The sequence below is a fragment of the Sciurus carolinensis genome, chromosome 1 (genome assembly GCF_902686445.1).
Source record: "Sciurus carolinensis chromosome 1, mSciCar1.2, whole genome shotgun sequence".
NCBI lineage: Eukaryota > Metazoa > Chordata > Mammalia > Rodentia > Sciuridae > Sciurus > Sciurus carolinensis.
This window is the reverse complement of record NC_062213.1, coordinates 55123874-55140673: the sequence shown is the minus strand read 5'-3', so window position 1 is coordinate 55140673 and position 16800 is coordinate 55123874. Positions and strand designations below refer to the sequence as shown.

The following is a 16800-nucleotide window of genomic DNA, read 5'->3' as shown; positions in this document are numbered from 1 at the left end:
GCATGCACATGCACACATACAGAGAGAGAAAAGGAACATGAATATTTCTCTTCTACTTTGAAGCCAATCAAGGCCAAAATCCTACAAATTACTGTTCTCATGTTCTCTAACATAAAAGAAAAGGGCATATGTTAATGAAGAGATTTAGAATTTTAATAATGAGAAATACATTGGGATAAGAGGTTTGGTTAAAAATAATGTGACATTTGGAAAGACCTGGCCATGTGGTCTCTGATTTTAACATGGAATAACGACAACTAAAAAGCAAGAAATGGGGTAGAGTAATGTGAGAACTTAAAGTAGTAACAGGCAGTTCACATAAAACCATAGTAATGTGGTGCAATTTGCCATCATTTACTTTAGGGAAGTTTGCATTTTCAAAACCCATAGAGATTCAGTGATAGTTTCCTTGCCAATATTTATGTAAAACATTTTCCAAACAAGACTGATTTATCTTACTCTGCAATGAATTGTTAGATCACAACAGAGAATGTTAAAGCGTTTGCATCCCTTATAGAAATGCCAAACATTTTACTCTGCCTGATGCTGTACTATAAATAGGGAGATTCAAACGCTAAAAATGTTCAAGTTGCCAAACAGTTCTTTAGCATCTACTTCCTAGTACAAATGACTTGTTCTTCCAAAGTTTGAAACTGAAAGCTAGTTGCAATTTAGAGAAATGCTGTGGCTTACTTCAATTAATGAATTGTGAAAGATACTTCATTGATGTGTATTTCTTTTTCTTTTTGTTTAGATCATATTCATTGAACTGCTTCTTTCGGCATTTACTAAAGTTTTGTTAAATAGGAGCTATTCAGATGACAGTTGGGCTTTTAGATAAACAATTGGAACAGTCAAGGAACATCAGTATTGCTGGAAAATAATGATGCAGATTGAGATTACTTTGAATTTTGTTAGCTCTGTTTGGATGTAATACTAGATATAAAATTTATTTATAGTAATGAAAGTGAATAGTAAAGTCAGAACTTGAATACTAATAAACCCATCTAACAAGGTGATATAAATAAGACCCCAATATCCAGGAACATGAGGAGATTAAAATTAAACTCAAATTTTAATGGATTAAGAAAAACAGGACTTCTTAGGAAGAAATAACCTTTCGTGGTCAAGAGAACATTAAATGGGGAAGTGCCATTGATTGATGATTGGTATTTCAAATCTTTTTATGTCTTGCAAAGAGAACATAAATAATACAGGGATTTATGTGAGATAGTTAAGGCCAGCATTTACTTGAAGAAGTGATGATTAGGGCAGGAAACAACAGGAGATCTGTGACATAGAGTGAAGCACAGTAAGAATGGCTTTGTGACATTTTCTTCCAATCAACTGACTATCCCACTGATCTTCAATCTTCCTTCCACAACTGAACAATCCTCATACTATCCAACTGCAGTTATGTACTCAAAAAGGGCAAGATCTCACTTAAATGGAATCCAAATAATTACATTTTTTTCTTAGTGTTATTAAATGTGTCACCTGTGTTGATTTGCTGGGTTAAAATTTTGCAATGCGAAATAATGAAAATATCTATTATGGATTTTATAATACATAAGTGACTTAAGTAAAATTATTCAATTTTAGGTAAGTTATTAATTTTATTACCACGTTCACTTAAATACAAACTTTATTATATTTTGAGTTTTTCCAACTTAGGTCATGAGTTACTTAATTTACTTTAAATTCATTTTTAAATGAAATGTATGACTTGCAGGCAATTTTTGAAATTGTGGCATATATTCTTGACTTGGGGAATAATTATGTAAGTTTCAAGCTGTATTTAATATGTCACAATATCAAATAGATGTTATTTTTATTAACTAATGTCTTGATATCTTGCATTTTAGACAAGGGTAATTATCATCCTATAATAATCTTAGTGGATTATAAAATGAGAAAAGAGGAAAAGTTCTAGGCTGTTATTTTAAGCATTTCTCTGCAACTGATACATACTGTGTTTCGTTTGACTGTGTTATCAGCTCACCAGGGAGAGTCTAGGATGGACACACACAGTCCTCAGATACCTGGGGTTATCGCACACCAGTACATTGTGAAATTCCTATGCTTGGGGATTGATGTGGACACACAACTTTAAGAAACAGAAACACCAGGCTCCATCATGTTTATATTTCTGCCTAGTTCCCACTCCAGGGTTTGCACAGTGCTTTAAACCTTTGCTTTTGCAGTTTTGCCTTTATAGTTCTGGATGTTGTGGGTGTGGCTCCCTCTCATACTATCCCTAGAAATGTACCTCTTACTGCATGGCATGTCTTTAAATGTGTTTTTTCTCTTATCTTAGGAAGCACACACATGCTCCTATGAATCATAAGATAGTGGGCATAAGTCATTTATACCAACATGGATGCAAATGTACAAGGAGCAATGTTAAAGTAGTCTGGTATGTTCACAGAGTATTTCTAAACTTGCATGATTTTCATTCTCGTTAGTACAGTATTTAGATAGGCATACTGCTCTCTTAAAGACCTTTCTCATGTAATACATGCATAATGCAATGTGAAGAAAGGAATTGGCTGAAAGGAAAACTATTTCTCCAAATTATGACTTGCATCTCAGTAATGAGAAGCTATTAAAATATACTTTAAAAAATCCCTAAGCTGATCTATTCCTTAGCATTTTTAGATTTCCCACTGCTTTGCTATTTTCCCATTCTGTATGCACAGCACAGATTCCTGCCAGGCCTATTACAGTGAGCAAACAATGTCCTCTCTGTCAGAACACAGAATGAATAGTGTCACAAAATTCTCCTCTAATGTACAGCCTACGTTCCCCTACCCAAGCTTTTCAGAAGAGAATAACCAGGATGAGGGCTGAGGAGGAAAACTAAACTCTTCCTTTGCCATCTGAGATTGCCTTCTAGAACACTAAGGAATAAAGAATGGCAATTAAATATTAACTTCTAAACAGAGAAATCTGACAAGCACATTTTCTTTTAAATCGGATCATGTGTTTCTGCGTTTTCTGTGTATATGGGTATGTAAACATCTTTATCAGGAAAGAAGGAGGCATTTTATCAGATAAAGTTTCAGGGCTTAGCACAAACAGCTTTTCGCTACAAACTGAGCAACAACAGGGGAATTTCACAGAAATGACACAGCAATTTGTGTTAAAATTTTGGCAACTAATTCATGAATTCTGGAGCTATGAATTCAGTTGCTTTTGTTAAGCCTTGATTCCTGCTAAGCTCATGATTCATAAAGAACCTAGAGCAAGTCCTCTGATACACAACATGATGCTGACAGATTTCTCTTTGGTATCAGTATCTGTCTGTCTATCCGTCTCTCTCACACACTCTCTCCCTTCTCACAAGAGACATTAAGTATATGATCTTCTAAAAACAAGAAACCCATGAAGTATTTTTTTGTAAACCAGAGAAATGGTGTTTTCATAGAAGAACATGGGTTTCCTTAAACTCTACCTTATTTGTAAGTTTCAGTTAGTGTAAAATATGATGATTCAGGTTTTTCTGTCTCGTGATATGAATACAGTATTTATTCTAGTTAACCTTCAGGGGAATTACCTCATAAAAGTAGAAGTGCGATTTTTATAATCAAACTACATTGGCTTTTGTTTTTCATGAATATCTGCAACAGAAAAAAGTCCAGCTTCCCCTTCCCTCACTTTCCCACACATTTGCAGTCCAGCCCAATAAGCTTCCAGATTCTGATGGCATTCTCCTGGTAACACATTTAGCAAAGGCTGCAGGACACCCCAACAGCTTGGCTTTTTTCTCTCTTTCTCCTCTCACATCACCCTAGGTCTGTATTAGACTAAACAATTAGACCTTTGTGCTGCACCACTGCAATCTGAAAATTCTAATGCCGTGCCCCTAATTGGTACAATGGTAATATTTACCTTGGAGTGATGTTTGTCCAAAAAAGTATTACAAATTCTGGCAACGTGTCCCTTTGAAACGTTGTTGTGGCGAGACTCTTCTTTCTTGGCCTACAACCAAAAAGAAAGTTAGAACAAAAAAACAAATGGACACTGACTGTGAAAGACCCTTGTCCTGTTCACTATAAAAACGTTGGTGTTTTTATACCAAACATTGAGCTTTATATTCCTTCCTAACCTAAGTAAACGCAAAGTTTTAACCTCTGAACAGCCACAACTACAAAGAGCAGTGAATGAATATAAAACTTTATAATAGTGGCCAAGTCAGTGTTTGATCAAATACAAATTAATTTACTTGCATTTTCAATATTTTTCCAAGTTTATAACAAATAAATCTGTTGTTATTATAGTAATATTCATGCTTGAATAACTTATCTGAATTTGAGCTAAAAACCAAGTGATTTCTTTGAAAAGAGCCATTTATGAAAGCTATCTATGGCAAGGTAAGCTGTAATTCAGTTCTGGAAATTTCTTAATCAAGGGAGATGGGTGAATGGTATGATCTGAATGACTCGTAGATCTAATCCCAGGTCATTTCTTCATTCTGCCCTGGAAATGGGGAAGACATGTACATGAAGGAGACTGTCTTCCCTCTGATCTGTCAGCTCTCAATCCTGTCTGTGGTTTGGCTCAACTTTTTCCCAGCCCTTCCTCCATTCCTGATTCCTCTCTGGTTCTCTTTCCATAAAGCATCTCCTGCACTGAATGTTTACTTTGTGTAAATATACCATGACAGATGCTGGTGAGAGGGAGGAGGGGACAGGGGTGGATGGAATGAATGAAGGAAGGAAGGAATGCGTTCACACTGTAAAGGAGAATATCCTGTGGAGGACTAAGATCCAGACCCTCTCCATGACTAGCACACTGAGGCTCAACTCCTGATTTTCAATATAAAACACTGAGTAGAACATGAGGCTTCCAGATTTGCATCTACTGATGTTCTCTCAGCTGTATTATCATCTCAGACTGAGTGCTGCTTTCTTCCAGAGTCAGCAGATTATTTATATTATCTGAAGGTGCATCTCTTGTTTCCCTGCCAGTTATCAAGTGGGAAATGCTGCCTTGTTTGCCATTGCATTCAGCTACATTATTATTTTCTTATTTTTCAAAATAAATCTAAAAAGATCAGAACAACACACACAATCATGGGCTGTCTGCCTCCAACCTGACTGCAGGTCTTTCTACTGTCAATCATGCAAAGTAGGAGGACAGGGCTTCACTGGGAGAAGTGCTTGACAGATCAGGGCGCTCTGAAGCCATTGTTCTGCGTTTTCATTAGATTTCAAATCAAACCCCCTTCCAAACCCCCACCACTCAGTATTTAGATGTGGATTCCGATTGTAAACCTCTCCAGTTTTCTATGTTAATGGTCAATCCCAGAGAACTCTCTTGAATTAGTTAGCTGGATAGTTTTAATTATCCAAATCAAATGGTTGCAAAAAAATTAAATATTTTTCTTAAAATATCAGATCTTATTAATATATGTTAGAATAATAACTCAGTAGGTTTTTGTCCTATTATGAGATATGAATAAAGAGCTAGATTTAAAAAAACTTTTGCATTTTCAAAATAGACATTTCATGGGTTAAAAATATTCCAAGGAAATGAGGTAATCAGGACAGTTGGGGTAGTTTCATAAAGACAGACATACAGATCAATGGGACAGAATTCAGTCTCCACAGAAATAAACCCACATATTCATATTCCTTTAATTACATGGTGAGTTGATTTTTTTTTTTTTTTTTTTTTTTTTTTTTTGGACAAAGGTACCAAAACTGTTCAATGGGGAAAGAATCGTCACTTCAACAAATGCTGCTGGATAACTGACTAGCCATATGCAAAAGAATAAAGTGGGAACCTTACCTTAGACCATTTGAAAAAGTTCACATAAAATGGATAAAATACCTAAATGTAAGCAGTAAAACTACAAAACTCTTAGAAGGAAATAGAGGTAAATCTTCATGAGTTTGAATTTTGGCAGCGAAGCTTTAGTGTGACCCCAAAGGTACATGCAACAAAAGAAAAAAAAAAAAAAGATCTGAATAGACACTTCTCCAAAAAGGATGTATAGATGGCCAATAAGCACATGCAAAGAGCTGGGTGTAGTGGTGCACGTCTGTAATCCCAGCGACTTGGGAGGCTGAGGTAGGAGGAGCGAAAGTCCGAGGACAGAAGCAGCAATATAGCAAAACCCTTAGCAACTTGAAATAAAAGCACAATAAAAAATAAAAAGGACTGAGGATGTTGCTCTGTGGTACAGCATAGCTGGGTTCAATCCCCAGTGACAAAAAAAAAAAAAAAAGAATGAAAAAAAAAAAAAAGAAAGATAAAGGACATGCAAAGTTGCTCAAAATCATATCACCAAAAAGGAAATGCAAATCAAAGTCACAAGGAGATATCCCACTGGCACAGGTAAAATAAAAACGTCTAAGATAATAACAAGCATCAGGGAGGCTATGGAGAAATCAGAACCCTCACACCCTGTTGCTAAGAGTATAAAACGATGCAGCCACTTTGACAATCACCGGGCAGTTCTTCATCACTGTTAAGTACAGAATTGTCATTTGACTCAACAGTTCCCTCCCAGTTATACACCAAGAGAAACTTCAAATTTACGAACACAAAAACTTGTACCCGATGTTCACAGCAGCATTATTCAGAATAGCTGAAAAGCAGAAACAACCCAATGCCCATCCAATGGCAAGTGGATAAACAAAATTTGTTATAACCACACTAAAGAATATTATTCAGTCATTAAGTGGAATGAAGCACTGACACGTAGTTCAGCACAGATGTATTCTGAATGCAGAACACACAGTAAGGGGAAAAACCCATATATTATACGATCTCTTTTCTAAGAAATAAAATGGGCAAATGCATAGAGATGAAGAGTGAATTAGTGGTTGCTTAGGGCTGGAGGAAATGGGGAGAGAGGGAGATGATGACAGCCAAGGGGTGATAAAAATGTGCTAAATTGATGACTGCACAACTCTATACTAAACCCCATTAAATTGCATCCTTTAAATGAATGAATTGTATGGTATGTGAATTGTATCTCAGTACAGTTCTTACCAAAAAACAAACAAACAAACAAAATCCAAGGGATGTGGACATCATAAGATCAATCATGTTCCAGATCAGTCTTCAAGAAATGTGGCAAACCCAAGTGTAATTCTAGCTGGTTTGCTGGAGTTGTGGCACTGAAGCAGATCAACTAGCTCCACTGAAATCTATCATGTTCTGACTGATACCACCTGAGTATAATTCCTCATGGACCAAATGCTCCTTCAGGTCCCCTTTAATCTGCCTGACTACCTCTACATGTAGATAGGAGTTCATCACTGTAAAGATTATTGATTTAATCAAGCAGAAACCTCATGCTTTCAATATTAATTTTTCTACCGTATGGAATTTTATGACTTCTGAAACCAGCTACCTACTCAATATGACTGATCCCCCCACCTGCATATACTAAGTCAGAAGAAAGTCAAGTTCTACATCTATCTCATCGACAGCTTTCGTGAGGGCTGTTAGCAGGTTCCCACCACTGATGGTGAAATTCATAAGAAGACCTAAACAAGGGCATTCTGGGAGTTCATGATGTGGTTACCCAACTAATCTATGGGTCTATTCTGACTAACGTCACACAGAGGAAATGAAATAGAGTTTAATTTCTGGGCCACTGGGACCATGATGGATGAGATCTGCACCTGACAGATGGCCTAGTCTGAGCCCCTGCTGACATTACTTCTATTCCCAGCTTAAATTTAACAGTGTTTCTCAGAGACAGGACTCTGTAGGATGGAGGATGTCCTTAATTATGAAGGGAATCTGGCATAGGTTGGCTTGTGTTCTGTTTATTTCTGCTGTAACATGAAAGATAGTGATTACGTGGATGACATTTGCATGTTGGAAACATAGTGGTGGTGGGATGAGTGACCTAATCCTACTCCCTCCTTCGTCTATAGGGACTTTGAGTAAGAGTGGCTTTGTTAGAGCAATATCCTTGAGTCTACTTTGATTTTTTAAAAAATTAATTTACTTAATTAGCAAGTAGAGTGATTACTGTCTCTAAGGCCCTGTGATTCATTCAGTGCTCAGTACCCAGAAACACAGGAATAGAATGAGCTGATACACGGCATATCCAACTACCATGGAATCCTGGGCATCATTACTGGGATGCCAGACCCTGCATCTGGATGGCAAAAGACTACTAGGAATGCAACGATATTCATCCCTGTAATCAGACTGAGACAATACCATCTCAGCGTGGGAGGTTAAAATTCAACAAACAAATTCAGCCAGCATTGAGCAATATTCCACTGTGGGTTAGGCTCAGAGAAAGTGTGATTAGTGACATGCTCCATGGGATGAAGAGTACATTCCACCATAAGTATTTCCTGCTTTGACCAGAAAAGAAATCAGATTTGAGGAGGGAAAGACATGACAGGCAAGAGGAACAAATGGCAAGGAAAGAGAGAAAGCAGGAAGAGACAAATTGGGGGCTGATACTTCCATTTTCTGGTTTTCTTCTTCTACATGATCCAGGTCAAAGACAGTTCTCCAGATGAACTAGCCTTTCAGTAAAGAGTGGTACAGGACCCGGACTTTTGTTAGTCTGTATAACATACTTTATTCAGGAAGTGGACAATCAGAGGAGTTTTTTTTTTAACCATCTATATAGTATTGTTGACATACTGGTAATATTTGTAGTATTATTGACACACATTAAAATATATTTGACTAAAACAAGATCTACAGACACTCACCTGATTTATGGGTGTTAATTTTGTATTCTGCTACTTTGGTGAATTCACTTATGAGTTCTAGAAGTTTTCTGGTGGAGTATTTTGGGTCTTCTAAATATAGGGGCATGTTGTCAGCAAATAGAGATAGTTTGAGCCCTTCTTTTCCTATTTGTATCCCTTTAATTTCCTTCTTTTGTCTAACTGCTCTGGCTAGAGTTTCAAGAACTATGTTGAATAGAAGTGGTGAAAGAGGGAAAGAGAAATTTGGAAATCTATCCCATTCACAACAGCCTCAAAAAAAAAAAATAACATACTTGGGAATTAATCTAACAAAAGAGATGTAGGACCTCTACAATGAAAACTAAAGAACACTAAAGAAAGAAATTGAAGAAGATCTCAGAAGATGGAAAGATCTCCCATGTTCTTGAATAGGCAGAACTAATATTGTCAAAATGGCCATACTACCAAAAGCACCATACAGATTTAATGCAACTCCTATTAAAATTCCAAAGACGTTCTTCATAGAAATAGAAAAAGCAGTCATGAAATTCACCTGGGAAAATAAGAGGCCTAGAATAGCCAAAGCAATCCTTATCAAGAAAAGTGAAGCAGGAGGCATCACAACACCAGACTTTACATTATACTACAGAGCTATAGAAACAAAAACAGGTATGAAAACCAATGGACTATAATAGAAAACACAAAGATAAAATAGTCTAAATACAGTTATATCATCCTGGACAAAAGTGCCAAAAACATACACTGGAGAAAAGACAGTGTCTTCAACAAATGGTGCTGGGAAAACTGGAAATCTGTATGGAGTGGAATGAAATTTAACCCCCATCTCTCACCCTGCACGAAACTCAACTAAGTGGATCAAAAATCTAGGTATTAGTCCAGAAACCTTACATCTAATAGAAGAAAATGTATGCCCAACATTCAAACATGTCAATTTAGGAACTGACTTCTTCAAAAAGACTCCTAAATTGCAAGAAGTAAAATTAAGAATCAACAAATGGGATGGTATCAAATGATAAAGCTTCACAGCAAAGGAAACAAACAAGAGCATGAAAAGAGAGCCTACAGAACTGGGAGAGAATCTTTGCCAGCAGCACCTCAGATAAGGCATTAATTTCCAGGATATATAAGGAACTCAAAAAGCTTAACACCATAAAAACAAATACCCAATCAAAAAATGGGCAAAGGAAGTTAACAATCACTTCTCAGAAGAAGACATATGAGTAATCATTAAATATATGAAAAAATGTTCACCATCTCTAGCAATTAGAGAAATGCAAATTAAACCTATACTGAGATTTCACCTCACTCCAGTCAGAATGGCAATTATCAAGAATACAAGTAACAACAAATGTTGGCAAAAATGGGGGGGGACATACACTCACATTGCTGGTGGGACTGTAAAATTAGTGCAACGACTCTAGAAAACAGTACAGAGATTCCTCAAAAAACTAAGAATAGAACCACCATTTGACTTCCTTGGTATATAACCAAGGGAGTTAATATCAGCATACTACAGTGATGCAGCTACATCAATGTTCATATCAGCTCAATTCACAATAGCTAAGCTATGGAACCAAACTAGGTGCCCTTCAACAGATGAATGGATAAAGAAAATGTGGTTTAAATACACAATGGAATTACTCAGTCACAAAGAAGAATGACCTTATGACATTTGCTGATAAATGGATAGATCTAGAGACTATCATGGTAAGTGAAATAAGTCAATCACAAAAAAACCAAAGGTTGAAAGTTCCCTCTGATATGTGGATGGTAACCCACAACAAGGAGGGGACAGAGAATAGAAGTTCACTGGATTGGACAAAAGTGAATGAAGGAAGGAAGGGAGGATAGGAATAGGAAAGATAGTGGAATGAATCTGATATAACCTTCCTATGTTCATATATGAATACACAACAGTGAATCTCAACATCATGCATATACCTGCGAGAGTGGGATCCTAATTAGAATAATATTATACTTCATATTTGTATAAATATATCAAAATAGATTCTACTGTCATATATTACTATGAAGAACAAATAAATATTTTTAAAAAACAAGATCTAATTCTTTTTCAAACATGATGTTGCTAAACCATGTCTCTCCTTTCTGTCCTTTTGCAATTTCCCGGGGGAGAGGCCACTTGTGTGATCTCTACGGCAGTTCTGCTTCTGAGCTTTGGGTGACTGTGTTAAATGTCAAAATGTTCCCAAATTCTGCTTCTGTCATTTGTTACATTAGCCATCTCTTCCAGCTTAAGGTCATGTGCTTAAGGATTAGAAAAAAATATCAAAAACCTCCCTTCAGGAAAAGAACTATTTATTAAGCAGCTCCTTCTGGATATACCTACCAAAGATGCTGTTAACCCAGCTAATTATTGATACCCCTGATTTGTTCAAATGATGAATGTCAGCAATTTGATATACTTTTGCTGAAAAAAATCCACAAACTAATGCATGCTATTTCTCATTAATCTATCTGAATTCTATGATGGTTTTAATAAATTAATAAAATAGAGATCCACCTCAAACCACAGACATTTCCTTTCATTAAAATTTTAGTGTTCAGTCCTTTATAGCAATCATGCAAGAAAACTGTATTAAATGTGCTCAATATTATAGCAATCAAAGAGGTGGCTAAAAACAGTGTAGTGGGCTATGATGTACTGTGCAATATCAGAAAAACATAACCAGCAGTGCCTTCTCCTTCATCCTATGATTCTTGCTCTCTGTGGCCTCTCTTCTTTCCTTGATAAGCTCCCTCTGGTTTCTGGCCATTTCTCTTGCTGGTTCCCCTAGCTGTGCCTCTCATGCCCCGACTCAGCTGCTCTGGCTCACTCTTTCAGCCTTCCTCGTATTTACTGTGTTAACAGTTCTAGTCTTCGTGCCATCTGATGTCTCCTGCTTCATTTTTTTACACACTTGAACAGCTGAAATCCCTGATGGATACAAAGCAACAGTCCATTAAGAGGGGTGTGTTCTGGGTTTTATTTTCCTCATTGCAAACAGAAAAATGGAAGAAGCAAGGAAAGACAATTCACAGAGGGGCCAAAGAGGGAGGCACCCTGGAGATAAAGTTGAAGATTTTAAAAAACCCAGATTTTTTTTAAGCATCAAAAAGATGATGATACTCGGAAAATAGTTCCTTCTGAAAATCCTCTCAAAGGTACAGTTTAATAACATAATCTCCTTTCTAAGAGGAAGATATTTTTCTTGAATTTTAGAGAGTTGATAAAAATCCTTAAACATGTATTCTTCTACTATCTACAGTCTACAGGACCCAGATAAGATAGATACAATTATACATATGTTGATTTATTAACAAATGACATTTTATTAGCAAAATCCTTCTATTTATAAGTATACTACCTGGAAAGAGGCTTAAAATGAACTGAGTTAGCATAAGCCTTATCTGTCAGCATAAATCCCAAGCATGACTTGGACATAAACTCCTTGCAGTTTTAATATTAGAAGAGAAATAATTAAAATAATAAAGTACTCAACAAGAAACAAAAATCTCTCTTACTGGCAAAGAACAACATAGTTTGCAATATATACGTGTGATGTATTTAAGGGAAGTTCTGTAGCATGCTCCTCAGACATCTGAGTATAAAGGTAGAATAAATGCTAACATTAAAAAGATTAGCTTCAGTATTTAAATGCTGCTTCATTATATAAAATGACTCCTCTAATTGCTAGTTTATACATTGGTAGCAAAAGATACATTTAAAAAAATTTCCTTTAGACAATGTAAATAAACATGGAACCAAGTACAAAGAGGGCATTCATTCATTCATTCATTCATTCATTTTCTTTAGCACCTGTCAATGTTTCTTTCTTGCTTATGAATAAAAAGAACAAAAAATACATGGTACTCCAGAGCTTTCTACTATTTTTTTTTCTTTGCACTAGGGCTTTTCCTGCTGTTTAGAGGGTTTTGAGCTTTGTCTTATCTTTGCCTCAGGATGGACACCTCCTTGAGTCAGCCGCCCACAACACTGCCTGGTCCACCGCATAACCTTCAATCAGCCTCCAGAACATCCTGATGAGAAACAACTCCTCTAACTTCTGTTTCCTCTAGCCTTGGGATCACCAAGGGGTGGTGGAGGTAGGCAGCCAAGCTCTCCCAGCTGTTGTGTGAGTGAGTGTGTATGTCAGGGGAGAAACGCAAAGATGATTTTCCCCTCCCAGGAAGCAGAGGAAGGTGCAGGGGCAGGAACTGGAAGTTTGTTCAGGCATATCTTTGAGAACCCTAAATTCATGAGTATCTATTTACAGTTAGAAGTAACAGCCACAGAGTCACTTTGGGATAAAAAGGGTCCTTTCCTTCCCTCTGTTCTTGAGAATCTGCAAAATGGCAGTGCAGACTGTGTAGACCTGAGGCCAGGGCTGCCTGGGAGGGTCACAAAAGGAGATGCCTCTGAGCTCTGTGGATGTGACTGGGAGCCCTGTGTGCTGTCAAGGACAGTTGTCTGTAAAGTGTCTGTGTTTCAGAGGGATGTGGGGGCCCATGTAAGAGTAGGGGGTGGGGTAGGTTAGCATTCTGTAAATGAACCACGTGGGACAAAGTAACTTTGTGGTCTCCTTCCCTTATATGTATATACAGACTATATCTCCATCTTTCTCTGTATATATTAAGACTATATATACATATATTCTACAGACTCACAGTTAAAAAGGAAAATTCCTGAGACCAATTAAATTTAGTTAAGCTTATTGGAGTAAAACAAAATAAAAACAGATTCCTGATTTGGCAGTTTCCAGAACCAGAGCAGATTCTGAGAAACACAAGCGAGGTATAAAAACAACTTAATTGGTTACAGTTTAGTCAGCCAGCCAGTCAGCTGGTTATAACTTAACTAGTTAAATTGTCTATAGTCTAATCAGTCTGGCTACAGGTCCTCCTGCAACCAGCCAAAGTTCAGTACTGTGATTAATCTTGATACTGGTTTGGTCTCTTGGGCTCGGCGCAGATGCCCAATCCAAAGCCAAGGCCTCCTACAAGATGTTATTTCACAAACACACATGGTCTTCTGTGTCCATGCATTCAACCAACTATGGATCAAAAATATTTGATAAAAACCTGCATCTATACTCAATATATACAGACTTTTTTTCTTGTCATTGGACCCAAACAATACAGTTTAACAATAATTTATATTATATTAGATACTATAAGTAATCTAGTGAAGAATTAAAGGATATGGGAGGATAAGCAAGGTTATTTGCAAACACTGTTTCATTTTATGTAAGATTTGGTATTTGCAAGGAGGGGAAATATCCTAGAACCAACGCCCCTGCTACATGTGTACATGAAAGAACATAGACATGTGCACACTCACACTCAAGCACTCGGATCTTGGACTTCCCACACTACTTGAAGACTCCACACCAGCACGGTGCCATTTTCTCATAGCTCCTTCTATGAAATGCTGTCTTATGTACGTTTCAATCATTTCTCTGAGGGAAAGTAACTACTAGATGACTTAGGTTGAATTTTAGGGAAATTCTGAGACACATGCTCAGTAACACAGAGCAAGTCAAGAGATGAACCTAAGTACACCTGAGTCATGCAAGAGTAAGTGCTCAGTGTAAGTTAGATTATGAATTATAAGACATGGTGTGCTTAGCAGAACTGACATATCATGATGGCATGGTCTCCACAGGATGGCCACACTCAGAATACTGGACTGTGAGAGAGCATACAGACCTGTACACTATCTTTCTGAGCCTGTTATAGGGATGAATTATGTCCCTCCAAATCCATTAAAGTCCTAATCTCAAGTACCTTGGAATGTGACCTTATTTAGAAAGGAGTCATCAGAAATATAATTAGTTAAGATGAGGGTATACTAGAGTAGGGTAAGCCCCAATCCCATGTGACTGGTGTCCTTATAAAAGGGGGAAATTTAGACACAGTCTTGCACACAGAGGGAAGGCAGTTTGATTCTTTGCATCTCTCCTCTTAAGGTCCACACATCAATCCAGCTGCTGTGCTGAAATTATTTCTCAATTATATCAACTCAAATGAACATTGAAATAACAGGCAGATTCACATAATTTACTAAACAAAGAGGGGATTTATATTTTTTAAACATTGTTTTCAGCAATAGCTGGAAGGACTAATTATGAAAACAACATGCAGCAGAATTAATGAGAAAACACACTAATTTTAACTTGTGAGTAAAGTTTTGAAAGGATTCCATAAGAATTCAAATTTACCAAAATTCCAGGGGAACTGTTTTCCTTTATTGGGACACACTACATTCCAACTCTCTCTTTCTCTGTATGTTAGATCACTTAATTTATTTTGACTCCTCTTCATTAATCTACTCTGCCTTGTCTTTGAAAAGTCATTCCAAATTCATGCTTCACAGACTGACCTGATTCTCCTATATTTTCTCAGCCCTTAGTGTATCATAATGTTTCTGTTCGATTGCATAGTAGTTGTACCTATTTCAGAGTTAGATTACTATACTTTCAGACTTAAAAGCAAATCCTACAGTATTTCAGCTCAACTCCTAATGTCAGTGACAAGGAAACATAGCCCAAGTTGTGGTCACACAGCTGCTTAGGGTCTGAGTCATGAACAAAACTCAGCCTCTTTTCATAACCTCCAGCTCTATGGTGGTGGCATAGACATTTCATATCTGCTACTTTTATTTGTTCTCTATTATCAGAGGAAATACCTTGACCCAAAGATTCTCCTGCAATACTGTATTCAGGTTAGACATGCCAAAATGCTTGTTTAAATTCAGATTATTTGTTATAGCTAAGTTTTGGTACGAAGAGACTAGCAACTGATAGTTTATGACTGTTTTAGTACATTGCTCTTTTTTAAACGAGTCTTCAATTTACTAACCATCTGGAATATATTTCCTTCAACTTATCTGTAGAAATAATTAGCATTATGTATAACCCAGTTATTTTTAGTTGTTTTAATGTCCAGACTAATGATATTTTAAGTGAGTAATAAAATCTTGACTGTGCTCCTACAACCCTTTGCTGTCTAGTCAAAGAAGGAACATGAGCCCATCTAGTTGATCATGTAAGGTGGGGGTGCAGGGATGAAAGGAAAGAAGTAAATAAGAGAGAAAAGGAGAAAGGAAAAACAGGTTATAAAGATTTTGAACTCTTGGACTAAGACCTATCTTATTCTGTTATTGTTGGTAAAAATTATCAGACAATAAATACTCCAGAGGGTGATATGGTTGCATCTTAGCATGTCAAATTAAAACAGCAGGAAGTAGTTTCTGCATCCATCTGCCAAAATGGAGAAAATGGGTGCCACCAACAAGACTAGAAAGAAACACAATTATACTTTGAATCTAACTGGGGGAGTGAGGAGCAGGACAGTGAGGTGGTGACTTCCTCACTGCAGAATTACATGTTTTTATGTTTGATCTGCCATCAACAGGTGTTGCCATGGTAACTATCGTGTAGTTAAGAAGCAGAAGAGGTAAGAAAAACCATATCAAACCATCACAGAAGGAAAAAAATAAGTTCTATAGCAAGACCAACCTCTGACTTAAGAGAAGGAGCACCTAGAGACTTGATCTTCCATTTCATCAGGGTTTTATGTTATCTTAAAGGAATGCTGCAGTGAGAGAACACTATGCAGAAGCACGGTCCTTGGAGGAGCCAGAGCTATCAGTGAGAGGATGTTGTGGCCCTCAATTTATCTTAGGTGCTACTTTATATCCCCATTTCCATCAAAAACATTTTAGCTATTTGATAACTTTGGGGCATAAGGAGACAGTTGTATATTATTATGTCTGGAAACTTCTAGAAAATGAATATATCAGTATATGATCCTATACTGTAGGACTGTACTTCCACAATTTCTCTGCTTTCTTCTTCAGATGGAGAAGCTAGGGATCCCATGCTATGCATTAGTGGAATAATCAGTTAGCTATTTCTTCTTATGAACAAGTATTGCCAATATTTCTAAACCAGATACCAGGAAATACCCCAAAGCCTGGTGAGGATCAGAACGTCATTTCTTTGGTCCTTCCTCTCTTGCTTAAGCTCATGATAGTACCTCTAGATTTAGCTTCACAAATGAAGAAATAATTATTACTATTTCTGAAATTAAATTATAA

At 36.9% G+C, this 16800-nt stretch overlaps 1 protein-coding gene across 7 annotated transcripts in view; it reads right to left on the bottom strand.

Annotated features, from left to right (window-relative positions):
• The window catches only part of Pag1 (phosphoprotein membrane anchor with glycosphingolipid microdomains 1), a 127821-nt gene that overhangs the window by 45906 nt on the left and 65115 nt on the right, over positions 1-16800 (bottom strand). For all 7 annotated transcript variants that reach the window (XR_007109004.1, XM_047554667.1, XM_047554682.1 and 4 more), the window contains one exon: positions 3892-3981. The gene's annotated coding sequence lies outside the window, so the exon portion shown is untranslated. The remainder of the gene's footprint in view (positions 1-3891; positions 3982-16800) is intronic.